This window comes from Schistocerca cancellata, chromosome 12, assembly GCF_023864275.1.
Source record: "Schistocerca cancellata isolate TAMUIC-IGC-003103 chromosome 12, iqSchCanc2.1, whole genome shotgun sequence".
In the NCBI taxonomy this organism is placed as follows: domain Eukaryota; kingdom Metazoa; phylum Arthropoda; class Insecta; order Orthoptera; family Acrididae; genus Schistocerca; species Schistocerca cancellata.
The window spans coordinates 73,134,177-73,161,031 of NC_064637.1; positions in this window are offsets into that span (position 1 = coordinate 73,134,177).

The window sequence follows — 26,855 nt, forward strand, 5'->3', positions numbered from 1 at the left end:
AAGATTTCACTTAAATATTTAAATTTATCAATAATTTTGATTTCCTGTTCTTTTTCCAAGTGGTGGGACAGTTAGCATAACATGTTTTTCAAATGATATTCTCGGGCTAATTTTCTCTGCTACTTCTTGTAGTGATTTAAAGCCTTGTCTGGTTTCTTGAAGTCGCTCGGAGTGGCCGTGTGGTTTGAGGCGCCATGTTACGGACTGCGCCGTCCCTCCCACCGGAGGTTCGAGTCCTCCCTCGGGCATGGGTGTGTGTGTTGTTCTTAGCATAAGTTAGTTTAAGTAGTGTGTAAGTGTAGTGACCGATGACCTCAGCAGTTTTCTCCCTTAGGAATGCACACATTTGAACAATTTTTTTGTTTTGTTTCTTGTACGTTGTTGGCAAGCAGCAAATCCCAAGCAGTTTAAACTTACATCACTTTTCGCACTTCCAGTTCTTATGTTCATTGGGTTAGCCTTGCACTATACTGTGGTTATGTATTCCACTGCACAGTTGAACAGTAATGGTGATAGACAATCATCTGTTTCGACTAGTAATGGTTCAGAAACTTCTTAACTGAACTTCACTTTCGTTCTGGTGTAAGTCCTATTATTGTAATTAGTTCTGCATCGAGTCCCAGATAACTTAAAAGTTTTAATACTGAAGGTCGACGGAGACAGTCATATGACTTCTTAAAATCTATAAATGTTATTGCCAGAGGTTTTTTCCGTTACCTATAGTATGCCATAATCAGTTTTAAACTAATAATCTGCACTGCCACAGTTTTTACATGCTATGAAACCTCCTTAGTGTTCTCCCAACTCCTGTTCTAGTTGTGCCTTGACTCTTCCACATAGGATCTTTGATAAAATCTATGTGTAGTCTAGGAGGGAGATTCCTCTATAGTTGTCCGGTTTGCTCTTACCCCCTTCTTCTGAAGTGGGTGCATGGCAGCCGTGGTCCAATGTTCAAGGAAATGTTCTGTTATCCAAACTTTTGTTAGAGCCTTCTGTAAGAAGATGTTATTGTCACTTGAATATTTCCGCCCTTCGACAGAAACTCGATCTTCTCTACATGCCTTATGATTTTTATGTCTCTTGAGGGCTTCTTCGACTTCTTGGAAAGTTGGAAGCTCTAATTTATTAGGTTTTTATTCGGATATAACCGTTGATTTATAAGAGTTCTTTGGCTTCTCAATAGTAGTTCAAAAGTGTATTAATTGATTTCAGCAGTTTTTTTTTTTTTTGTTACTGTGTGTCATTCTTCCATCTCCATCTTTCACTGTTAGCGCAGTGCGTTTATGTTGTAGTTGTTTCCGAAAGATATTGTATTAGCTCTTGGAATTGTTTTTGTGATAATTATCTTCTGTAGAGTTTATTATGTATCTATGGAATTTTCTCTCCATTCTCCGAATGTTGTGTGTGAATTTTTTCCTTTCATTTTTGAGGTTGACGGCATTTTGTTCTGTTTTGTGTGTTTGAAACTTTAACCATACTTGGTGTCTTTCTTCATGGGATGTGTCACATTCCACAGTCCACCATGCATGTTTTCTTCTCAGCTTGTTTTTGAGACTTGGTGCCAGTTCTTTTAGATTATCTGTTACTTTAATGGTTTGTGTTATTTGTTATTTTTATTTGGGTGATGTGGGTGATTTATTAGTTTTTCCGTTCTTTTTGTTTAATGGAGTAAATTTAATTTAACTAACAAGGGAACTCTCCATACTGTAAATCATGGATTTTGATGCCCTTCAAATATGTTGTAGAGCCACATACCCTGAGTACCTGGCTACCCGTTTTTTTTATTTTTTTTTTTTTAGCGACGAGCCTTGGCTTTTGAGAAAATCGATTTTGAAATTCATTACGTGCTTTGTATATAAATTGCAGACAAGTCAGCGTAGCGCAGCGGTAACGGTTCCAAAGATTCACGGCTACCGCGCTGGACGTGCCGTGTTCGAATCCTGCTCGTGTATTTTTTATCCAAAATCGACCGAATTTTTCCATTTTATTTCAAAGAATATCAACAAATAGTGTAAGGTGTGCGAAATTACAAAGATAGATTCAGTTATTAATTTTTTCAAATATTCATTCCGTTTCTGGTTCGCAGTTGGAGTTTCAAATGTTCATACAACGGTCGCTTCTTGTATTACCTGAAATCGATCTCCGCCCATTATCGCCCCCTCTCCCGTGAATACCGTTGGCAGTAACGGGAACCCCAGATCCTAGTTGCGGCCAATGAGGACGCGAGTTGCATTCCTTTACGTTCGCATCTAACCACAGCGACAGTTGCTCGTAAAGCCGTGTGTTAGAAAAATTCTGTGAAATGGAAGAACCAAGTGTTTCTGCAGTAGTTCAGCCAAAAGATGATCCACAAGTAGAGGAGAACGAATAATCAAAAGGCGAAATCACAAATGCCATTAAATACGCAAAAAATCTACTCGAACACGGTACCTCCAGCGCGGTAGCAGTGAATCTTTACCGCTGCGCTACGCCGACTTGCTCGGAATTTATCTAATGGTACGCATATACAAAGTTCGGAATGAACTTCAAAATCGATTATCTCAAAAACCAAGACCCGTCGCTAAAAAAAAAAAACGGATAGCCACTCAGGGTAAGTGCCTCTACAACAAATTTGAAGCGCATCAAAATCCGTGTTTTGTAGTATGGAGGGTCCATTGAAAGTAGTGGTTGAGCCTGTATGTGCTCCTCTCAATACTGTAACATTGTAGAATTCCTTATGATCATTTTTGTCTATTCAGATATGGTCTAGCAGCCAATCCCCCACCTCTTAGTCAAGGTGTTTCTATGTTTTAAGTTTGATTTCTCTTGAAGTGTGTTGATTTTGATATGACGTTGCGTTCCCTGCAGAGTTCTAAAAGTCTTTGACCATTATTGATTGTAAAATTATGTGGACTCCATTTTCAAATTATACCTTTACATTCCTTTTCTTTTCCCATCACGGCTTTGAAGACTGCAAGTAAGACTAGTTTTATTTTTTCTGTTCAGTTTGTTGAATAATGTCCCAAAATTTATTTACTCGTCCTGCGTTTTCGTTAGAAATTTTTTTCTTTTGTAGGAGCATGAGCAGCTATGATAGTGTAAGTGTTATTCATCATTTTAGAAGTCGAGAAGAAAGGTGGCAAATTGTTCGCAGAATGCTTGATAGAGTAAGACGTCGTGGTCGTTCATTGCTTACATATTCCGCCCTCACAATCATGTTCCGCACATCAAGACGCTTCATTCGAACCCAAACTCTATAAGATAAAGTCAGTGTTGTATGAATTCATGTAAACGATATGCAAATAACTAATAAATCGCAAGTGCGCACCGTGGTTGAAATACTCGAGGCTGGTGTACACACACACACATTCAAGACACGACGGTCACAGGCGCTTTCAGTTCGGGAGATGCAAACCGCATGCCGGGGTCAGTCCCTTCAGAGGACGACTCAGCCTATCTATGTCGGCCTGTGACCACCCATGGAGCAGACAGCGTTTGCCTGAGTGAAAGGAAGAACGACCCCATGTTCGGCTTAAAAGGAAATTCCGCTATATTGTGTGGGAGCGCCCAACTTATGCATTCTTTACAAATATAGCACGCAGTTCCAGAGATTTTCACAGGGAGACAGCAAACGCCAAACGCCAATGCTACAGATTTCCGGATTGGTCGCCTTAAACGAAACGTCATTCTCCCGTTTTAGAAGAGCAATGTTGGTTGGCAGACGATATTTCTGACGCCTTCGGCTGAAGGAGTAATGGAAGAGACTGAAAGATGTACCCCTTCATGTCTGGCGTGGAGAGGGGCCGTTCCATTGTCGCTTTTGGAGCGAGAACATGTAACGAGAGTGTGCGCGCTTGTACGTGTACTCAAAGAGCGAGGAACAAGTCTCTCCTCAGTACTTCACTGGGAGAGCACCTCTGTCTAGAGCGAATTGGAGTGCGACTCTATATTGAGTCCTTGCTATTAAGTGGTGTTCACTGTGTTGGCCACCACACTTATTGTGCGGTGTGAACGGGCAGAGTTATAGTTAAATGCCTGCAAGCAAATTTTAATTTGCATCGCGGTGGACTTCTTATCTGACCGGTGTACCACGCCAATAGTTAGACTAGGGGCGAATAGGAGTCCTTGACTTCATCAAGGCGTAGGGAGAGTTTGATTGTCGAAGGTCAATCCAGATAAAACGAGAGTTATCTTATTTTTCAGCAGCGAGCGGCGCAGACAGCAGTCATCACAGCTTACGGTATCGTGCGCTACAGCTCTTGCGAGCCCCATATTTCCTCCACAACAATACACTTCACTGCATTTCACACGCGACAGCCTCGACCGTACCTAGCAACATTCTAACAGATAATTATTTAAGTTGAGTAGGCGCGGCTCTCAGCCATTCTGCCAAGTCGATAACAATCTTAAACTTTGTATAGAAATTTCATTAGCAAATCCTATCCTTAAGAGGTAACTTCACCTTCCGAAAAAAATAAAAACGGAAATAACGTGTTCGGTTCATAATTAAAAGTGCCATTGTGATTTTCTCAGAATTTTTGCAAAATAAGTACTAGTTTCACGTTTTTCTTACACTAACTAGCACCCAAGTATCCCACTAGTTACGTAAGAAATTTTGTGAATTTTTGTGTCATTTCCTTACAGCGGACGACTTCAGAAGATATTTATTGCTGAAAGTTTTTCAGGCATTTATCTTTAGAGCGTTAGGAGCGTCTGTCTGGCTTCTGTAGTAGTGTGGGGATGGAAATTGCATCTTCCCGGAGCTCACAATAGTTACATCAGATGTAAAAATATCTGTGAGAAGGCTTTCTGATGAAAGAATTTTTGTGTGGACATCTGATATCGCAGAAGATGGACTTGGCGACAGTAACATTCACGCACTTACCTTTCTGTTTCAGATCTCGCGTAGCCCGCACATCGCCGGACACCGTAGGCTCGCACCAGGAAGCAGCAAAGGTATCGTATAGTCACAAGCCTTTGATTACAGTAGAGTGTAGAGCACTTCAGCAGGCGTAGGTTGTAAGAGACTGAGAAAATGCTGTTCAGAGAAGGCTCGCATGGATCTACATCTACATCTACGTGATTACTCTTCTATTCACAAAAGTGCATGGCGGAGGGTTCAGTGAACCACCTTCAAGCTGTCTCTCTACCGTTCCACTCTCGAACGGCACGCGGGAAAAACGAGCACTTAAATTTTTCTGTGCGAACCCTGATTGCTCTTATTTTATCGTGATGATCATTTCTCTCTATGTAGCTGGGTACCAACAGAATGTTTTCGCAATCGGAGGAGAAAACGCCTTTGTTTTAATGATTGCCACTCCACGTATCATGTCTGTGACAGCCGACCGCGGTGGCCGTGCGGTTCTAGGCGCTGCAGTCCGGAACCGCGGGACTGCTGCGGTCGCAGGTTCGAATCCTGCCTCGGGAATGGATTGTGTGTGATGTCCTTAGGTTAGTTAGGTTTAAGTAGTTCTAGGGGACTGATGACCTAAGATGTTAAGTCCCATAGTGCTCAGAGCCATTTGAGCCATTTTTTTGTCTGTGACATTATCTCCCCTATTTCGCGATAATATAAAACGAGCTGCCCTTCTTTGTACTTTTTCGATGTCATCCGTCAGTCCCACCTGATGCGGATCCCACACCGGACAGCAATATTCCATAATAGGGTGGACAAGCGTGGCGTAAGCAGTCTCTTTAGTAGACCTGTTGCACCAGTGTTCTGCCAATGAATCGGAGTCTTTGGTTTGCTCTACCCACAATATTATCTATGTGATCGTTCCAATTTGGGTTATTTGTAATTGTAATCCATAAGTATTTAGTTGAATTTACAGCCTTTAGATTTGTGTGACTTATCGCGTGATCGAAATTTAGCTGATTTCTTTTAGTACTCATGTGAATAACTTCACACTTTTCCTTACTCAGGGTCCATTGCCACTTTTCGCGCCTTACAGATGTCTAAGTCATTTTGCAAGTCGTTTTGATCATCTGATTACTTTACAAGACGGTAAATGACAGCATCATCTGCGAACAATCTAAGACGGCTACTCAGATTAATATAATAGCATCGTCCATAGAACCGACTATGGTCCTTTGGTGCAGTGTTGAGTGGGGAGTCTGAATCAGAGGCCCATGCGGTTCTGTGACCGTGTAGGCTGCAGATTCCTTGACTTGCGCCATCGGATGGTGGGTTTCCAGGTTCCGCTTAATAGGTCAGGAATCCACTACACAAAGGAGTCGGTTAGAGGAGGCTGTGTGGAAGGGACTGGCCGGTTTTTTTAGGATAGAGGGTCTCAGGGAGCCACAGAAGGAACGTCCGTCTAAAAGTGGGCAGGTAAAACACAGTAAGGTAGGTATAGAAACGATTGGTATTGTAGTTGTAAATTGTCGTAGCTGTGTTGGGAAAGTACCAGAGCGCCAAGCCCTAATAGAAAGCACTGAAGCTCAAATAGTTATAGGCACAGAGAGCCGGCTAAAGCTGGAAATAAGTTCAGCTGAAATTTTGTCAAACGATCTTACAGTGCTCAGAAAGGATAGATTAAATACAGTTGGTGGTGGAGTATTTATTGCTGTCAGAAGTAGTTTGTCCTGTAGCGAAATTGAAGTAGATAGTTCGTGAGAAATAGTATGGGTAGAGATTATACCTGACAATCGGACTAAACTATTAATTGGATCGTTTTACCGACCCCCCGACTCAGAAGATATAGTTGCTGAACACTTCAAATAAAACTTGAGTCTCATTTCAAATAAGTACCCCGCTCATACAATCATAGTCGGTGGTGACTTTAATGTACCCTCGATATGCTGGAAAAATTATGCGTTTAAAGCCGGCGGCAGGCATAAAACGTCATCCAAAATTGTATTGAATGCTTTCTCAGAAAATGTTTTTGAACAATTAGTTCATGAGCCGACTCGAGGCGTAAATTGTTGCGAAAGCATACTTGACCTTTTAGCAACAAATAATCCTGGACAAATAGTGAGTATTGTGACGAATACAGGGATTAGCGACCACAAGGCAGTTGCTGCTAGGCTGAATACCGTAACACCTACATCCATCAAAAAGAAACGCAAAGTATATCTATTTAAAAAACTGATAAAAATGCTCTTAACGCCTTTTTAAGAGACAGTCTTCACTCCTTCCGATCTGATCATGTAAGTGTAGAAAAGTTGTGCAATGTTTTCAAAGAGATAGTATCGACAGCAGTTGAGAGATATATACCACATAAATTAATAAGTGATGGTACTGATCCCCCATGGTATACAAAACGGGTCAGATCGTTGTTGCAAAAGCAACGAAAAAAGCATGCCAAATTTCAAAGAATGCAAAATCCCCAAGATTGACAAAGTTTTATAGAAGTTCAAAATATGGCGCTTACTTCAATGCGAGGTGCTTTTAATAACTTCCACGACGAAATTCTGTCTCGAAATCTGGCAGAAAACCCAAAGAGATTCCGCTCATACATAAAGCACACCAGTGGCAAGACACAATCAATACCTTCACTGGGCAATAACAACGGTGAAGCCACTGATGGCAGTGCCAATAAAGCAGAGTTATTAAACACGGTTTTCCGAAACTCCTTGACCAAAGAAGACGAAGTGAATATTCCTGAATTCCAATCAAGAGCAACTGCCAAGATGAGAAACATAGAAGTAGATATCTTCGGAGTAACGAAGCAGCTTAAATCAATAAAGGTAAGGCCTCCGGTCCAGGTTGTATACCAGTCAGGTTCCTCCCAGAGTATCATGAGAAAATAGTTCCATATTTAGCAATTATATACAACCACTCGCTCACAGAAGATCCGTACCTAAAGACTGGAAAATTGCTGAAGTCACACCAATACACAAAAAGGGAAGTAGGACTAATCCGCTGAATTACGGGCCTATATCACTAACGTCGATTTGCAGTAGGGTTTTGGAACATATGCTGTATTCGAACATTATGAAGTACCTCGAAGAAAACGATTTATTGGCACATAGTCAGCACGGTTTCAGAAAATATTGTTCTTGTGAAACACAACCAGGTCTTTATACTCGTGAAGTAATAAGTGCTATCGACATGGGATGTCAAATTGATTCCATATTCTTAGATTTACAGAAGGATTTCGACACCGTTCCTCACAAGCGTCTTCTAACCAAACTGCGTGCCTACGGAATATTGCCTCAGTTGTGCGACTGGATTCGTGATTTCCTGTCAGAAAAGTCACAGTTCGTAGTAATAGACGGAAAGTCATCGAGTAAAACAAGAGTAATATCCGGCGTTTCCCAAGGAAGTATTACAGACCCTCTATTGTTCCTGATCTATATTAACGACATGGGAAACAATCTGAGTAGCCGTCTTAGATTGTTTGCAGATGATGCTGTCATTTACAGTCATCAGATGGCCAAAAAAACTTGCAAAATGATTTAGATAAGATATCTGTATGGTGCGAAAAGTGGCAATTGACCCTGAATAAAGAAAAGTGTGAAGGTATTCACGAGAGTACGAAAAGAATCAGCTAAATTTAGATTACGCGATGTCACACAAATCTAAAGGCTGTAAATTCAACTAAATACTTAGGGATTACAATTACAAAAAACTAAATTGGAACGATCACATAGATATTTTGGGTAGAGCAAACCAAAAACTGCGATTCATTGGAAGAGCACTTAGAAGGTGCAACAGGTCTACTAAAGTGACTGGTTACGCCACGCTTCTCCGCCCTATTCTGGAGTATTGCTGTGCGGTGTGGGATCCACATCAGGTGGGACTGACGGATGACATCGAATATGTACAAAGAAGGGCAGCTCGTTTTGTATTATCGCGAAATAGTGGAGATAGTGCCACAGACATAATACGTGAACTGGGGTGGTAATCATTAAAACAAAGGCGTTTTTCGTTGCGAGGGGATCTTCTCATGAAATTTCAATCACCAGTTTTCTCCTCCGGTTGCGAAAACATTCTGTTGGTACCCACCTACATAGGGAGAAATGATCATCACGATACAATAAGAGAAATCAGGGCTCGTACAAAAAAATTTAAATGGTCTTTTTTCCCGCGTGCTGTTCGAGAGTGGAACGGTAGAGAGACAGCTTGAAGGTGGTTCATTGAACCCTCTGGCAGACGCTTTATTGTGAATAGCAGAGTAATCACGTAGATGTAGACGTAGATGCGTGGAGTTTCAAGGTGTGACGTCACCAGTTTCTACTGCACGAACGTTTTCACTTCCTGTGATGAGACACCTTAACAGTTGCTACACCCAGCTACTTGTGTGGGTTGACGGGATGGTGCAGGACTCCAGTTGCGTTAATTTCAACGGGACCATCCTGGCATTTGTCATAAGTGATTTAGGAGATGTATGGCGAAAATAAAAAGAATTGGCAAGCGCAAGTAGGACTCACGCTGTGAGGGTTCCGTACAAACTTAGTTACGTATATATGTAGTTCATCCATCCTCGCAGTAGAGAATCTCAAAGATTGTTGGCTGTTACCGATATCGATACTGGCAAGGAATTCCAAGACGATAAGACTAGCCCACACATACAAAACCAAGCGAGAAGGGGACTTCAGTTTACATATAGAGAAGATTAAATAAATCATTTTTATTTACTTACTAATGCATGACTCTATTCTCCTTCGAAATGTGGTGCTTCAGAACAGTGCTGAAGATTAAATGGGTAGATCACGTAACTAATGAGAAGGTACTGAACAGAATCGGGAAGAAGAGGAATTTGTGGCACAACTTGAATGGAAGAAGGGATCGGTTGCCAGGACACATTCTGAGGTATCGAAGAATCACCAGTTTAGTATTAGAGGAAAGCGTGGAGGGTAAAAATCGTAGAGGGAGACCAAGAGATGAATACAGTAAGGAGATTCAGAAGGATGTAGGGTGCAGTAGGTACTCGGAGATGAAAAGTTTACACAGGAGATAGTAGCATGGAGACCTGCATCAAACCAGTCTTCGGACTAAAGACCACAACAACAAAAACAAGAACAACAGAAACATGACTACAACTTACATTCAATGTTTGCGTGCTGTAATGTTCGTCTATTATGATTTTGACGGATGATGAATGCAATTTATGCTCAAATAGCAAAAGATATTCTTATGTGGTATAATGACAGTTAACAAATTTCATATTTTTCACTTTACTTGTGCTTTCTTCTTGCCAAATTTCATGATTCTAAACCTAGGGTACGTACCGTATAGGTTTTGATGAGTGAGTTTTCGCGTATAAAAATTTGTGACGTAAATAACCGTATCTTTTGATTACATTGGCTTTTAAGCTTACACTTATTTAACCAGCAAGGAACCATAAATCTTAGTGTATGACGGAAGTTTCAGACTGGTACGTCCACATATTTATGAGAAAAAGGGATCCTAATAGACGGCCGCACACTCACTCAGTCTGATTAGAAACGACAAATTTTTTCGTGTGATATAATTACAAAGTAAACAATCATCGGACTTTTTTGATTTCATTGGTACTGTGAAACCTTGCTTCTTCTCAAATTTCATAATTCTAGCTCACCGGGAAGTTCAAAATGTTTCAAATCGCTGTGAGCACTATGGTACACAGCTGCCTCGCCTCCACGTCACAACAGATGTTCAAAGTGGCCTCCATGGGAATGCAGGTGATAAGGACCGTAGCGGTTGTCATGCAGGACGCACACAATCGTGCTATGGCTTACATCATGTTGGTGGACCACTTGCCTGGAGCTTGCACTAGGATTCGTCTCAATATCCTGTTGAATCCAGTCCTGCAAATCTGGTGTACCCACTTCCGCCGCCTCCCTGCACGTACGTCTGTCTGGACGGACACCCAAAAAAGGCTTGTAATGTTGTGTGTTTGGTGTCTGTGAGGGTACTTGTTGTGGTATAGCCGTGCTCCCTCTCGACCATCTGCTAGGCCGTACACAAACACCATCTCGGCTTGTTCCCGATGCGGATACCAGACCAATCTGCTGCTTGCGGTACGCTACGTCAGAGAGCCTCGAGGCCTACGAGATAGACAGGCTGCGGCGGGTACGTCACGAAAGTAGGCCTAAGCTAGCTCGCTCTCGTAACTCAGCAGACAGCAAGCGTTTCTACACCTGTTCACTCGCAACTAGTGTGTGTACAAACGAGAATTGCATCTTCTAGTGGGATCTGGTATTATAAAGTCTTATTGATTACTACTCGTACAACAAAATTTAAAAACAATTCTCGACATAAATGGCATAACGGCTTGCTTGTAGCATTTAATCTCTTCTGCGTAACAAAAAATGGTTCAAATGGCTCTGAGCACTATGGGACTTAACTTCTGAGGTCATCAGTCCCCTAGAACTTAGAACTACTTAAACCTAACTAACCTAAGGACATCATACACATCCATGCCCGACGCAGGATTCGAACCTGCGACCGCAGCAGCCGCTTAGTTCCAGACCGAAGCGCCTAGAATCGCTCGGCCACAATGGCCGGTCAGCGGGAATTACTCTAGAGGTTTGCCCGCATCTCGTGGTCGTGCGGTAGCGTTCTCGCTTCCCACGCCCGGGTTCCCGGGTTCGCTTCCCGGCGGGGTCAGGGATTTTCTCTGCCTCGTGATGGCTGGGTGTTGTGTGCTGTCCTTAGGTTAGTTAGGTTTAAGTAGTTCTAAGTTCTAGGGGACTGATGACCATAGATGTTAAGTCCCATAGTGCTCAGAGGCATTTGAACCATTTGAACTCTAGAGGTTTTTATGAGTAAGTTTTCTAGTTTCGAAATATGTGACAAAACTAGGATGTATCTTTTGACTGCATCGACTTAAAAATTTCAAATTTTTTTCTCGCCAGTGGGTTGCATACCTTAATATGTGACACAAATTCCAACTTGATATGTGTATCATTTCATGAGAAAAAAAGGTTTCTGACAGAGAGACAGATAAGCGGACGACAACGTAATCCTATAAGGATTCCGCTGTACGAAATCTTAAAACAAAACTTTCCTCATACGCGAGCCGTTACTTCCCCCTGCTCCTGACGCTCAACTTAACGGAGACGTGGATACGACGTGTACTACGTGCAAGTTTCGCTTCTCGAAAGATAGCGCTTGGAGGCCAACCGGCTTTGGTATCGGGTCAGCTGACTCGGCTAGCGCTTAGTAAAGCCACGATATTCTTCAGTGCCGGCCCGGGACACCAACAGTCCACCTGTTCGCGGGCATATCCTCAGCACCGCGAAAGTTCCACACAGGCAGCCGCTCTTCGCTCAGCCACCGAGGTAACCACTGTCTCTGTAAAGGTTTTTTAAAGTTTTTTTTTTAATTACCGCTACCAGTCACAAACTTTGTCAACTATTGTATTATTTAGCGACATGTTTCGAGGTAATACCTCATCTTCAGGCTAGATGGCATTACAAAAACAACTTTACAATAAGCCCATACTGATGTTACATAGTGTTTCCATAAATGCTGTGGTCATCCTGTGGGAGAAGAGAAAACTTAGTAAGAGGCGATGTCACTTTGGAAGCTGCACTGATGTTTGCAGAAATAAGTTTTGTAACGGTCACTCACTTTTTTTCTTCTGACGTGGCAGACTCGTGATGCGCTGGGGTGTTTCTGTTTCCGTGACTCTCTTAGTCACTGTTCACAAATTGTCACTAACATAGAGGAACTTGGAAACACTATCACAAACAGTTCTGTAGTGGAGTGGACAAGATGGCGGTCGAAATACAACTGCTTTCGATTTGATTATCGATTTGTCGATCTATGTGGTGTCTGATGTTTTGTAGTCTTCTGCAGATGTAGGTTGATGAAATACATTACAAATTGAGCACCTGTTACAATATTATTGAACACATGATATGAACTAATTTATTTTATATATTTCTAGGCTCTTGCTGCGGCTAGAGTCAAACGACTGTCATGATATGTATATTTTATTCTCGGAGTACTATAGTGAAATTGGAAAAGAAATGTGAATTTTTTAAGTCTGTCATTTCATTCAGGATCTCGTTGTTTACCATGTGGCCCTGGATGAATATTTCCATTTATTCCAAGATGTCCATTTTCCAGCTCTTAACTAAGTTATGTAGTACTTTGAAATCGTTGTCTATTGTAACACTGTGTCCTGTTTCATTTATATGCTTCGCTTTAGCTGATTTATTCGATTTTCCAAGCATGAAACAGTCAATGTGTTACTTAAGGCGGATTTTAAAATTTCTTCCTGTTTGGTAATGTAATATTTGTTGCAATGACTGTATGTTGTTGTTGTTGTTGTTGTTGTTGTTGTTGTTGTGGTCTTCAGTCCACAGACTGGTTTGATGCAGCTCTCCGTGCTACACTATCCTGTGAAAGCCTCTTCCTCTACCTACTGCAACCTACATCTCTCTGAATCTGCTTAGTGTATTCATCTCTTGGTCTCCCTCTACGGCCGGCCGAAGTGGCCGAGCGCTTCTAGGCGCTACAGTCTGGACCCGCGCGACCGCTACGGTCGCAGATTCGAATCCTGCCTCGGGCTTGGATGTGTGTGATGTCCATAGGTTAGTTATGTGATCTACCCATCTAATCTTCAGCATTCTTCTGTAGCACCACACTTCGAAAGCTCTCTTCTTGTCTAAACTATTTATCGTCCACGTTTCACTTCCATACATGGCTACACTCCATACAAATACTTTCAGAAACGACTTCCTGACACTTAAATCTATACTCAATGTTAACAAATTTCTCTTCTTCAGAAACGCTTTCCTTGCCATTGCCAGTCTACATTTTATATCTTCTCTACTTCGACTATCATCAGTTATTTTGCTCCCCAAATAGCAAAACTCCTTTACTACTTTAAGTGTCTCATTTCCTAATCCCTCAGCATCACAGCATTCGACTACATTCCATTATCCTCGTTTTGCTTTTGTCGATGTTCATCTTATATCCTCCTTTCAAGACACTGTCCATTCCGTTCAACTGCTCTTCGAAGTTCTTTGCTGTGTCTGACAGAAAACAACGTCATCGGCGAACCTCAAAGTTTTTATTTCTTCTCCGTGGATTTTAATTCCTACTCCGAATTTTTCTTTTGTTTCCTTTACTGCTTGCTCAATATACAGACTGAATAACATCGGCGATAGACTACAACCCTGTCTCACTCCCTTCCCGATCACTGCTTCCCTTTCATGCCCCCCGACTCCTATAGCTGCCTTTCGCTCCCTGTATTTTACTCCTGCCACCTTCAGAATATGAAAGAGAGTATTCCAATCAACATTGTCAGAATCTTTCTATAAGTCTACAAATGCTAGAAACGTAGGCATGCCTTTCCTCAATCTATTGTCTTAGATAAGTCTTAGGGTCGGTATTGCCTCACGTGTTCCAACATTTCTATGGAATCCAAACTGATCTTCCACGAGGTTGGCTTCTACCAGTTTTTCCATTCGTCTGTAGATAATTCGTGTTAGTATTTTGCAGCCGTGGCTTATTAAACTGATAGTTTCTTAATTTTCACATCTGTCATTATTCTTTGGGATTGGAATTATTATATTCTTCTTGAATGTATATAATGTTATAAATTCTTGCTTTGTTAAGTTTCTCTGTGGAATGTGAGATGTCATGTATCAGTTCCTTTTTTAAGTTGTTGGTGGCAAAGGTGATCCTAATGTCTGTTTGTTTTAAACAGCTTGGTTACTTTGTCTGGTATGGCACCTAAATATGGTAACGTTATGTACTTGGGTTTTTGAATGTTGGGTGAGGAAGCTGTGTCACATTGTTTCTTGTTATTTTAAGTTGTGCGTTGTGATAGCGTGTCTATTTTATGTCCGCAAACCACTGTCTGTTGTAAGCGTTTCATTAAAAAAACTGTATGAGAGTAAGCTGGATACACTGATTTCAAAAAGTTTCTGCTCATGTAACGTGTACTCCAGGTATCGTATTCAGCTGCTGAGCAAAACTAACTGTTGGGTGGCACTTCGTTGCGCATGTGAACACTGCAGTGTTTGAAATAAAGAAAATGAGTCTAACTAAATGCCCAAAGAGACTGATTGTATGCTCAATAAAAATTGCATAACTAAACTGAGTATGGAAGTCCATGACGAACGTTGCACAATGTAGCGCAATGGTCGGCGCGGAATATCCACAAAAATAAATTAATGCTCTACGCGTAAGAAAAATAGCTGTTTGAAAATATGAATGCTGTTCGCTGAAAATTAATCTGCTTGCTAGCACAACACCTGACATTCCCGACTACACCCTGTTTGCTTAAGAATGCAGGATGACATCTGCCCTGAAATAAAAATTTCGTGCCTCTGTTTTTGTGACTGGTGTACTGACTTTCTCGAAACCAAATACAAATCAGCAGACGCAGGAAAACAAAACTACTCACTACTAATTTATTTCTTTTTGCTTGTCGGAAACAATCTGTTCCTGCATGTGGCGTAAGGTACAATGCAGACACGACAAAATGTTCAAAACTTTATTATAGATCGTGGAGGTGGGTTCCCTTTTAAAGAAAATCGTTCTTGAAAAATTAAAGTCTGATTGTTGACAAAAAGAACTGTACAGTATAAGAAGACTCATAACAATTGAGAAATTCTCTCATTACTAAAATTAGACATCTCAACGAATTGCGTAATTTGTGACATCGTTGTTGTTGTTGTCTTCAGTCCAAAGACTAGTTTGATGCAGCTCTCCATGCTACTCTATTCTGTGCAAGGTTCTTCATCTCCCAGTACTTACTGCAACCTACATCCTTCTGAATCTGCTTAGTGTATTCATCTCTCGGTCTCGCTCTACTATTTTTACTCGCCACGCTTCCCTCTAGTACTAAACTGGTGACCCCTTGATGCCTCAGAACATGTCCTACCAACCGATCCCTTCTTCTAGTCAAGTTGTACTACCAATTTCTCTTCTCTCCAGTTCTATTCAATACCTCCTCATTAGTTGCGTAATCTACCCATTAATCTTCAACATTCTTTTGTAGTACTATATTTCAAAATGTTCTATTGTCTTCTTGTCTAAACTGTTTATCGTCCATATTTCACTTCCATACATGGCTACACTCCATGCAAATACTTTCAGAAAAGACTTCCTGACATTTAAATCTATACTCGATGTTAACAAATTTCTTTTCTTCAGAAACGCTTTTCTTTCCACTGACAGCCTACGTTTTACATCCTCCCTATTTCGACCATTTTATTCATAGCATCATTACTTTTCGACAAGTAGTGAACAGTAGACGAGCGAAGATTTCTTTCATTTATATTTTTTTTATTTGGTATTTTGATTCTGTGAAAGTTGAAACTCATGATGAGAGAGACGTAGAATTTTTTAGGCTTTGTGAGATATCTTTGTTCGAAACAACAGCAATAAAAATCCTAAAATCGGTTATTTCAGAAACCGGTTATTTTAAGCAGTATTAACTGTCACATTAAACTGGAGGAAGAAACAGTAGTAACCAAAAACCGGTTGTTTCAGCGATAACCACCATCCCTAGTCGACACTGAACGTAAATAAATGTGATGATGTACTCATAAACATGCGAAGTAATCCAGTACTGGTCTTTTATTAACTGGCAATAAAGCACTAGGAAAAGTAACTACCATAAAATGTGCAGGAGGAACCACATAAGACGCATTGCAGGAAAAGCAGATGTCGGGCTGAGATACATTGGAATGATATTAAGGGATTGTATTGGCTTGGTGCATAAGCTCGTAGCAGTTTTTCAGAAGTTTAATAAAGGCAACGGATATACATGACCGAGACTTTAGTCATCAACAGTTTATTCTCCATCACTATTTCCAACAGCCTCCCAACCCTGAGGTAACTTTCCGATTCTGCGACTGCAGAAATTACGTGGTTTTGAGGCGAAGAACTCGTCGAGCCATGTTCGTAGCGCATTTTCAGCCGGAAAGGAAGTTCCTTGAAGGTTGTTCCAATGAGATCGGAAAAGGTGAAGATATCAAGGCGCATTATCTGGTGAATAAGTTGGATACGAAATAACTTCCCAACCCAACGCCTGTGTAGTGTTATTTGTCGGTCTAGTAGAATGCGGGCAGGCGTTACCATGTGGTAGCATGACTTGACGCAGTCTTCCTGCTCGTTGTTCTTCGACTAAATGTAAAGGTCGTGTGACTAGGGTCTCCCGTCGGGTAGACCGTTCGCCGGGTGCAAGTCTTTCGATTTGACACCACTTCGGCGACTTGCGCTCGTCGATGGGGATGAAATGATGACAGTACAACACCCAGTTCCTGAACGGTGAAAATCTCCGAACCAGCCGGGGATCGAACCCGGGCCCTTAGGTTTGACATGCTGTCGCGCTGACCACTCAGCTGCCGGGGGTGGTCGTTCTTGGACTGCATGTGCAAGACGTCTCAGCTGTTGACAACAAATGGCAGCAGTGATGGTTACAGCTCGGGGAAGCAATTGGTAGTACACCACACTGTCGCTATTCCCTCAGATGCGTAACATTATATTTTGTGGATGCGCGCAGGTCTTTGTATTGGGAGTTTCCGCTTTGCTTGGGCTCAATCATAGATTTACATTCCTTATTTTAGTATAAATACACCATGTCACCAGTGACAATGCATGCGGGATAGGACTGGTCGGTGTTTTTCACGAGCCAGTTGATGACGAGCAAATAGAGATGCACGTATGAGCAACTGCTGATCTGTGTGATTTTGGCGTGTGGCGTGTGATACCCATACTCCCGATTTTTGAACGTTGTCGCACGGTGGTGATATGTTCACAGTTAGTCACATTCACCAGTTATCGAGCACGCTGACGTATATCATTCTGGATTAATGCGCTTAAACGATCTTCCCATAAAACCCCGAATGTCTCCCTGAACGTAGACAGTTCAAAATGGTTCAAATGGCTCTGAGCACTATTGGACTTAACATCTGAGGTCATCAGTCCCCTAGAACTTAAAACTACTTAAACCTAACTAACCTAAGGACATCACACACACCCATGCCCGAGGCAGGATTCGAACCCGCGACCTTAGCGATCGCGCGGTTCCAGACTGAAGCGCCTAGAACCGCTCGGCCACAAAGGCCGGCGAAAGTAGACAGTCAATGATGTCAAAACCATCGTACTTGAAATGAGGAAACCATTTTCTTGCCGTGCCTTGTCCAGTGGCATTTGCTGCCTATTGAACTGAAACAGAAGAAAATGTCGCACGTGTTCCGATTTCTCCACTTGCCACTCTATTTTCTAGCGTTCGCAGTTCCGCTCATTATCTCTAAATGACAAAATGACAATATGTAATCTCAAACAACAACAGTGAACTCCAACTAAAAAATGACAATCGATAATACAGGGTGTTCAAAAAGTCTCTCCGCAGTCCCATGTGATAGTTCGCCTGTCTGGGTTACTTCAAGTGGACTCTCACACCATTCCACTGTTTCGTTTATCTCAGCCAGCGTCGTTGGTGTGTGTCGTTACGTGTTGACGTGAACGTTCAAGTTTAGTTCCTTTATTCGTTTGTTTCGTTTTTGTCACTGTTAAGACGCTAAACATTGAAGAACGTATGTTTTTAGCCGAACAAGTGTTCAAAGCTGGCGGTAAATACACAGTTTCAGTTTGTCAAACATTTAATTCAGTTTTCCCGGAGACAACACTCCCACATCGCGATACTGTGCGAGATTTGATTAACAAATTTCGAAGTACGGGTTCAGTGACAGATGCACCGAGAAATGGTCGTCCTAGCGCTTTGTCTGAGGATAAACTACTTGATATTTCCGATAAAATGTCCACGAGTCCGAACAAGTCAGTGAGAAAACTCGCCCACGAAATCGATGTTAGTGTGGGAACGGGCCACACAGCTGTAAGGAAAATATTAGAACTTTTCTCATACAAAATGACAGTCGTGCAAGAACTGAAAAATACTGATCATGGCAATAGACTGCATTATTGTCAATGGTTCAAAAATTTCGTTCAACAAAATGGAAGGGATATTCTTAATAAAACGTTTTTCACTGATGAGGCGTGGTTTCATTTATCGGGGTACACGAACTCGCAAAAGTCTCGTATGTGGAGTACTGTAAATCCGTTGTGTATTCATGAGGAACCACTTCATTCCGTGAAAATAGGAGTTTGGTTCAAATGGCTCTGAGCACTATGGGACTTAACTTCTGAGGTCATGAGTCCCCTAGAACATAGAACTTCTTAAACCTAACTAACCTAAGGACATCACACACACCCATGCCCGAGGCAGAATTCGAACCTGCGACCGTAGCGGTCGCGCGGTTCCAGACTGTAGCTCCCAGAACCGCTCGGCCACCTCGGCCGGCAAATAGGAGTTTGGATTGCAATTTCTAGAAGTCGGATTGTGGGTCCCATATTTTTCAACGAAACAATAAACGCACAACGATACTGCAGTGATATTCTGTACCCATTCATAGGTGAACTTGAGTTTAGTGAAATACTGAACGTTTATTTTCAACAAGATAGTGCAACCGCCCATACAGCTCGCGTTTCAGTGTCACTGTTTGCTGAAGTTTTTGATGATCGCATGATTTCACTGGGACTTTGGCCTCCACGATCGCCTGACCTAACACCACCTGACTTTTTCTTCTGAGGTGCAGCGAAAGCAACTGTCCAAAATCCATCGATGAAAACTTCATTTACGGAAGAAATGTTACAGCTTGTTCTTGGATACACGATTAGACGAATTGAATTCTGTATTCAACAACAGGGGAGAGACTTTCATCGTTTAATGTGAAAATTTGTAAGTACAAATGAATATTCAATAAACTAATAACTTGTATTTCACTGAGTTTCATTTGTGTATATTCACTGCGGCATACGGCACTGCGGAGAGACTTTTTGAACACCCCGTATAAACCCATAGCAACGGGAATACCAACATCAAAATAAAAACTCTGCGAACGTATGCACGAACCCAATACTTCACCCATAAGTTAAGTTTCTTACTAAACAGTCGCAGACAATACAAGACAGGCGTAGTGCATCACAGAGAGTCTTATTGTTACAAACCTGAAAGCGTACGTTCCAAGAAGAATCGAGGAACATATTACTTCCGCCCACAAACCTCCCGCAAAATGGCCACTTGAAAAAAAAAAAGCAGTAGTCTCACTGAAATGTCGTTATTTGTGAAAATGTACAGGTGGCAACTTTCCTCGGTCGCAAACCCCTATCACTACGTTTGTATGACGTCAGCTGCCGCTATAACGCGTAAAGTGGATTGGATGACACAGTAATCATGGTTGCAAGATAGAGGAATTTTTCAGGACAGTTGAGTCGAGTTTCTGTCGCCAGCTAAGTCGCCTCCTATCGACCTGTGTGGTCAGGTAGGCGCCTACTTCCTTATCGCCGCTGTCTCGAGGCCACCTTCTTCCACAACGCTTGCCAACGCAAGCCGACGGCTCAGCAGTTAATAGTCGATTCTCGCGGTTCTTCCTGTACTGACACCAAATTATGCCCGATTCTGCGTTAGTTGAAAGGTCAGAGATCAGAAATGAGGGCTGAATACTTGCCTTAAACTCACCAGCGGGTCCTCTGACGTCATCTCCGAACGAACCGTCCCCATACGCTCGGAGATCCTATTCACCAGTCTTCGCCGGTGCCCCAGAAAGTTGTCCGCATAATAACTCTCGCTCACCGACCAAGAAGAAGACAAAGAAAATTATTTTTATTGTGAGAATGACAATACGTAGACTACTATTCCGTTGCCGGAATAATAGCCTCGCAATTACTAATTGCGACTGTGTGAATATTAATTTATTCGCACTTAGTTGGACATCGGAGTTCGTAATAAAATAACAAATGCAGACTGTGCCAATTGTGGTGTTACTTTTATTTGCCAATTGTGTTACTTTTTTGCCATTTGTGGATGGCGGTGTCATTTTTTGCCAATTATGGCGGTTTGGTGTCATGACAGCTTCTTTCTTTGTTTTTGACTTATTTTATTTCTTCAGTGTCGTGTTGGTAAAATAATATTCCTTCCGATTCATTATATTTTTGGATGTTACACATTGAATTTATTTATAAGTACATTATTGAAAAACAAAAACATTTACGTTAAGATTCTTAAATATAATCGGTTAAAGAAATAATAAATTTGCAATCGTTTATCAAAAGAAAGCAATGTCATAACTTTAAAGATATCTTCTCGGAGATTTTTCTGACCGTCTGCTAACACTTCACTGTGATATGAAAATGTACTCTCTGTAATGATCTATGTATTAGTCAAGCCAGAGTCGTATATTTTGTGGTTTTCATCTTTATAGTTGCTTTTAACGAAAATATTCAATTTCATCGACGTGCTACATTAAAGATCGCTCGAAAATGTTTCATCTTTGGTACGATTTGTTACGCAAAATTGTCGGAAAATGTAACATCAGTGACTGAAAGTGTTACGAGAAGATAGTTCACCGGAAGTAAGTTCATTCGTCTGACGTTACATTGAGAACATCGGTACTTTACATGGAAAATGAACGTTCATTTTAAGTTTGTACACGAACCTCGGCCTTGAAGAAGTAGTCTTGATCCATATTTAACGTTAAATAGCTACCAGTTACCAATATTAGTAATTTACTGCTTCTACATGTAAGATATTCTTACGCAGGAAAATGTAAAATTTAGCGACATTTCGTGCAACCCGCTACATTAGAGTTATGTCTTTAAGAAAAAGCGATTTCGCGTTATTTTTCGCTTTATCGTTTACGCTACAGTTTCGTATCCCTAGCTGTACGCCATAACTGCGAAGTGTCTCTCAATTCAGTTTGTCCTTAATATAGCTACAAAGTACGCTCAGGACCAATTTCATGCAATATTTAATGCATCATAGCAAAAAACTAATGTCACTGATAGAATGCCTGTTCTGTTCTCATACTATGTTTATGGTTCAAATAGCTCTATGCACTATGGGAGTTAACATCTGAGGTCATCAGTCCCCTAGACTTAGAACTATATGAACCTATTCTAAGGACATCACACACATCAATCCCCGAGGCAGGATTCGAACCTGCGACCGTAGCAGCCTCGTGGTTCCGGACTGAAGCGCCTAGAACCGCTCGGACACAGCGGCCGGCAATTATGTTTATAATATATTGACTGAACCGAGTTTATATGAGGGTAGAAGGTCTAAAAACATACAAAAATAAAAACCACTAACAAAATACTAAAATAAAAATTGAACAGAGTCTTTTTCTTACATAAAGTGATTGCATTTGATCTGTCGAGTGAAATCGGATATTGAGAGGGCTAAATATTTCGAAAGTTATCTGTGTGTAATTCATTAATAATAATTATAACATCTGCGTGTCGTACATCCATCAATAGCATCGCGTCGCGCTTTCCAGTTCTGATCGTTCAGTGAGCACATAAAGATGCTCTAGGACAATAGTCTCCTGCTAAGTGTGAAGTGTGTGCCTTCATTTGATTTCTTCGTGCTAAGCAGATCCGCCAGATTTCATGCAGTCCACGTAACGTAACTGTCTTGCGTGACAGCAAAGTGTGGCAATGGTGCACGGACGTAGGTACAGGACGTAGAGACGTTCGTGATGCAGGCGGTCAGGCAAAGAAGCGAGTGTCAACTGATGATTTGTTCAGCGAGTGAGTCGTACGATTCCAGGAAAGCAAATCAAATCGAGCGATGAATGTTGAAACTAGGCATTGTCCTACTTCGTGACAATGAAGGGCGAGAACTGCTTCTGCGCAAAGACGCTCCTGTAATGTTTTCTATGGTAAGTGTTTGATCACCCACCATACAGCCTGGATTTGGCTTTATCTCGTTGCTCACATGAACCGCTGACTATTTAAACATCATATTGGCACAGACGACGAGCTGCAGACCAGTGTAGAGAATTGGCGGAAAGCACAGGTGTCTGCAGTGGTGGCCAACTGCCATGTGCTACAGCACACTGTAAATATCGCACTAAATTTATACTATTTCGCTTCGAATGATATCCAGAAATCGCACTGAAATTAAGCCAGTTCTTTTCGAATGCGAGGTGGAAATCACACTAGTATGCCATTTATCTTCGAACGCTTGCTGATACGCAAATAAAGTGGACGAAAACATGTTCTTTGGCGCTCTCTCCACGATAACTAGAAACCAGTGTAGGGTGCTGGTACGATAGTCTCCGCACTACGTTCAATGCAGGAAGCGACGCAGTCATCAGTCTTGTACTGCGCATGTCCTGCTGTGACGTCATCCCTTCTGGCGCTAGGCGTGCTATGTTGCTCAAAGAACCAAAGCATATTGTGGAAGCGATGAGTATGTCGTCTTTACGAAGAACTCCTGTAATCAGAATGAGATTTTCACTCTGCAGCGGAGTGTGAGCTGATGTGAAATTTCCTAGAAGATTAAAACTCTGTGCCGGACCGAGACTCGAACTCTGGGCCTTTGCCTTTCGCGGGTAAGTGCTGTGCCAGCTGAGCTACCCAAGCTCGACTGACGACCCGTCCTCACAAGTTTGGAAGGTAGGAGGCGAGGTACTGGCGGCAGTAAAGTTGTGAGGAGGGGGCATGAGTCGTGCTTGGGTAGCTCAGCTGGTAGAGCACTTGCCCGCGAAAGGCAAAGGTCCCGAGTTCGAGTCTCGGTCCGGCACACACTTTTAATCCGCCAGGAACTTTCAACTCCTGTAATGGCAGCATTGTAGGAGAGTTACGTAAAAGCACAGACTGGTAATTTGCATACCGGGGTTCGACACCAGCTGATGCCAATATTTTTATTGTTTTTCCCATTTTACTTTATTACTCGCAATGTTAAACTATTAATTATTAAATTTAGAAATGACATTTCATTTACTACACTTAAAATAAGTATATTTGATTTAGTTACGATTATTACCCTTGTAAGTCAAAAGCCTGTAGGTTACGTGGTGGTGAAACAAACGAGTATATGAGGAAATATACTATGAAAGTGTTTTCTGTAGATGATCTCCTAAAGAGTCGCTTTTCAAGTAGACTTTTGGAGGAGAAAGTGAGAATTAGAGAGTTAGGTGGATGTAGTTCAAATGTAAATCTAACAACAGAGCAATATGGGACGAGGTTCATATATTTGGCTGACGTACCACTGAAAATTTCGCAATACTTGCAAAATATTTTAATCAGCTTCTTCATTGGCCAGAACAAATCCATAAACTCCATTAATCACACACTCATGAAAATGTAGAACACGATTTACTCGAACTATCAAAGACGTTTAAGAATTTATAAAACCTTATTAACCTAGCGGAGAAGAGTTTATTATAGCAGTACTTTTCAACTGACTTCTAGCAAAAATACAAAAATGAACTAAAATTAATCTTTGAGAAAACTAGAAGAACAGAAAAACTCCCATTAGAGTGTAAAGTGGCCTTGATACATCCATTAAGTAAAAAAAGGCAATAAACGTGTTAATAACTGAGGATTTTCTTTTCAATCAGTTACATATAACATATTTTCCACGATTATAATAAACAGAGTAGAAACAACACTGGAGAGTAACTTAGGTGAATATCAAGGTTGTTTAAGGAAGGAGAGATGAAGTTCTGAACAAATATTTAATCTGAAGTCAGTCATTTGTCACAATTACAGCCGAAAAGGTCAGTATTTTTCTTTGGAATTAAGTGTAGCGTATTGTGCAAGCGTAGATCAGGAGCGTTTTTTAAAACACCGTTCACATGCCTCGACCGTAGGCAAATACATGTGTGATAGTGTATAACTATATATAAAATGAGTTTCGTTTTGTCTGGTATATGACGTGATTATCTGAAAATGTGAAATGTCAAATAAAGTTCTTTTTGGGGGTGGGGGCAGGGGGGAAATGAGTAGCATCACAGATCGGTAATCTAAGAGCTTCGAACCTCCTAAATGGCAATTTTTTGTAACTTTTATTTAATTTCTATGTTTTTGCCAAGTGGAAATTTAAGGCGTATACGCAGTTTAAAGTAGATTTCAATGTGTAGAATATGTCCAGGTTATGTAAACAGATATGCTATAGTGTACAGTGTTTTTGTGACGTAATGATCATCTGTGAGCGGTGTATATGCACATTTCACAGATTTTTGGCTATTTGAACAAGGAGATTTATGTTTTTAAATACTTTAGTTATAACAAACCTTTGGTTACGAGTTATTTATAGACATGTTAACATGACGTGAGGTCCAACTTAACGTGAACATGTTTCACAGTAAAAAGATTTTTTTAAGACCTGAAGATAATAGCAAAGTCTGTAGAAACCAGTTGTTTTAAATAAAGAAATAAAAGTTAAGCATATTTGAACAATTCAGTTTACATACGCAAAATTAATATATTCAATTTAGTAACGATTACCACCACTGTAAGTCAAGACTATAGACCACCACATTGTACCTCATTGGTATAATTTTGCACGGGCCCCTACTGGGCGACGATCTTCTACAACGGGGGTATTGGAAAGATGGCACCGCTCTACGACAAAAGAGTAAGTCAGAGCGGCGATTATGTAGAGAAGTAGTTGGAAGGTGTAGCTAAACGTTGCAAAGAAGGATTTTTGATTTTCACTGTGATTTCTATTTCGTGACACATAGGACCTTGGGGAGAAAATAGCTCTCGCACAACGATAGGACACAAACTCCCAGTAGATTTTACACTGCACATTTTCGTGTGTGTTTATACTTTTTGTACGATAAAGTATGAAATTAACAAACATATCAAATTTGCCAAATTCGAGTCCTCCATCTATCAAAACATAACTCGAAGTAACTGCGTTCGTTTGAAAAATAATCATGCCTCTGAATTTAATCTGACATTTATCCTTCTCCCAACTTAGATCTGAAGATGATCAGCCAGTCAAACTGTAACTGGTCATCATTGTTTAAAAAAATACTAAGCCAGTCTGTATGTTTCTTTTGTTATACTAATGGAGATCAGTCTCCTGAGACATAATATTAATTACGAAATTCAAACAACTTTGATCTGAAACTAGTTACGCAGATCTAAATATGTTTACTTCGTACTTCGACTGAGGCACTACATCTGCTAGAAAATGTCTTTCTTTTTCTTACAAAACGCCAAAAAATAAATTGAGCGTTGCGCACCATCAGGCTTGGCGAGATTATATTATAGAAGCTATCTCATACAAAACCTGTTATGTAACAGTGCATGGGAAACGGCCCTGTCTTTCAATAAATGTTCGAAGTTTTAAGCATAATTTCTTATAAGGAATCCAAAAGCGAAACCTCGAATCCCGCATTGACTGCCAGTAGAGTAAAGGTAAGTGAAATGAGTCTATGAAAAGGGGAGGGTATTTTCAGGTAGTTTTACGTTTCGGCGAAAGTATCTGTTGTGGTAAAAGAGAACAATTTTTAATATGTGAAATGTAGGTGGTGATGAGCAAACAGCCTTCTGTCTAAATCATACGTAACTTTTACCAGTTTGCAGTGTTGCTACAGGGTCCTAATTCGGAGAGCCCCTAGCGCTTATGTAACCGACAACGCAGAGTTGTTCACCGTAGAGTTAGGAGTGCTGCAGGCGAAATCGTCGTATTAACCCTGGCTGCATGATTGTTGGGACTGACGTTAATGCATGATTTGGGGGAGGGGGGGGGGGCTGATAAGCCCCCATTGAGATTTCAATAAATATCGGTATTTTTTCAGTCTTGTTACGTTTATTATGGAAACTTATTTGTATAAACGGACGAATACAGCCTATAAAACGTATCTGTAGGTAGTTAAATTAGGGAAACATTAAAGAAAAAGTTTGGACATTAATTTCAACGGAACAAATTTCAATTAAATCGTTATTAATTTTATTATTTTGGCATATAACAACTTACCAGCATTTACAGAAACTAGGAATTGCACATTGATGAGGTACAATGCAGCTCAGTATCCATGAAGCATCCAAATTCACAATAGAAAGAAAGAAAATGGCTGAGTAGTATATTACATAGGCGCAACAAAAATTAAGCTACAAGGTATTGTATCATAATAAAGATTACATTCCCTGTCATAACCTCTACACATTACTGGAAACA